At 42.2% G+C, this 2,099-nt stretch overlaps 1 pseudogene; it reads left to right on the top strand.

The window, feature by feature from the left end:
• The first annotated feature begins 356 nt into the window (after nt 1-356).
• Rpl21-ps11 (ribosomal protein L21, pseudogene 11) lies at nt 357-873 on the top strand (annotated as a pseudogene).
• The last annotated feature ends 1,226 nt before the right edge of the window (nt 874-2,099 follow it).

Genomic DNA, 2,099 nt, shown 5'->3' with positions numbered 1-2,099 from the left:
ATTTTACTGATTTTTTAAAAGTCTTTCCTTGTGTACTAACTACCTTTCTTTGACCTCATGTTATATGTCACTTTTTATATCTGGACTTGGACTAATTATTAAATGCATTAAGGAATTGGTATTAATTTTGTTAGATTTGCTAATGCCACAGTGGTTATGTAAAGTTTTTGAAAATTCATAGAACTTGAAGACACACTCTGAGGTCTCTGGAGATGAGGGGGCCATGACACCAAGTACCTGAGCAAAGCTGGAGAAAGAAGAGGAAGCCTGGGCAGTTGCTCTTGTCTGGAGTTGATGCTAAAAGACCTGTAAGACAAACCATAAGAAAGCCAGTTAACCATTCCGCCAGGGCAGCCATCTTCCAGTAACTTGCCAAAATGATGAACACAAAAGGAAAGAGGAGAGGTACTTGGTATATGTTCTCTAGACCTTTTAGGAAACATGGAGTCGTTCTTTTGGCCACATACATGCGAATCTACAAGAAGGGTGATATTGTAGACATCAAGGGAATGGGCACTCTTCAAAAAGGAATGCCCCATAAGTGTTACCACGGCAAAACCGGAAGAGTCTACAATGTCACCCAGCATGCCGTGGGCATCATTGTAAACAAGCAAGTTAAAGGCAAGATTCTGGCCAAGAGGATCAATGTGTGGATTGAGCACATCAAGCACTCGGAGAGCAGAGACAGCTTCCTGAAGTGGGTGAAGGACAACGATCAGAAGAAAAAGGAAGCCAAAGAGAAGGGCACCTGGGTTTAGCTGAAGCGCCAGCCTGCGTCACCCAGAGAAGCCCACTTTGTGAGGACTAACGGAAAGGAGCCTGAGCTGCTGGAGCCCATGCCATACGAATTCATGGCCTAATGTATACAAAGGATATAAAGGATCTGGACTGCAAAGTGTTTTCCTTTTAAAAAAAAAGCCATTTAAGTTTGGATATCAAATAAACAACAAATAGTTTGCTTGAACAACAATGTCTCTGTGTAATACTTTAGTATACATGTAATAAAAATGAGTATTTATCCTTTATATAAAATTGTTATTTGGCTGGTGTGATGGTTTATGTATGCTTGGCCCAGGGAGTGGCACTATTAGGAGATGTGCCCTTGTTGGAATAGGTGTGCCACTCTGGGTGTGGGCTTAAGACTCTCTCTCATCCTAGCTGCCTGGAAGTCAGTCTTCCACTAGCAAACTTCAGATGAAGACGTACAACTCTCAGCAACTCCTCCTGCACCATGCCTGCTTGGATGCTGCCATGCTCCTGCTTTGATGATTATGGACTGAACCTCTGAACCTGTAAGCCAGCCTCAATTAAATATTGTCCTTATTAGAGTTGCCTTGGTCAGGGTGCTTGCTCATAGCAGTAAACCCTAAGACAGCTGGGTGTCTTATTTTATGTACCCAGACAACCCTATATAATAGATGCCGAGAATAAAAGGGTTGGTAAGAGAATAGGGCAACAAAGAATTCAAGGTGGAGCTCACATTCAAAGGACAATGGCTGTGCAGTGTCATGAGTAGTGTAGTGGGATGACTACTACTACACATGCTGACTTGGTTGCACAGAAGGGACCTAACATGGTCGGGGAAAGAGGAGACACTTAGATGATCCTAAAAGTTAACTGGAAGCAATCCAGCTAAATCCAAATAGGGTAGAGTATTAATTCAGGGAAAATACAAATGCAGGGAGACTCCAGAGTTAAAAGAACAGTCAAAAGGTGCGAGTCAGTGCGATATATAGAAGAGTAAATAAAATATGAACCAAAGGAACAATGTGGCTGGAATAAATAATGCCAGATTTGTGTCATCTTACATGCCATGCCAGGAACTTTAGAATCTCCCAAAAATCTCTGTGGAGAAGTCGTAGTTTGAAGAACTCAATGTTTTGGAAAGAGTGATTGGCTAGGTGAAAGAGAAGTTAGGGTGGGTACTGGGGAGAGAAGCAAAGAATGAGATGAATTGGAAGGAGCCTGAGAAATAAGGTGGTAAAAATCAATAGGGCTTTAACGTGGGTTGGAAGTAGAGCCACACGGTAGGGAAGACAGGAAGGTGGAAAATGACTCTTAAAACATTTCCTGTTTTTAATTCCCAGCTGAGGGATGAT

Source organism: Rattus norvegicus, chromosome 2, assembly GCF_036323735.1.
Source record: "Rattus norvegicus strain BN/NHsdMcwi chromosome 2, GRCr8, whole genome shotgun sequence".
NCBI classification, from domain to species: Eukaryota; Metazoa; Chordata; class Mammalia; order Rodentia; family Muridae; genus Rattus; species Rattus norvegicus.
Note: the sequence above shows the minus strand (reverse complement) of the source record. Positions and strands in the feature narration are given on the sequence as shown.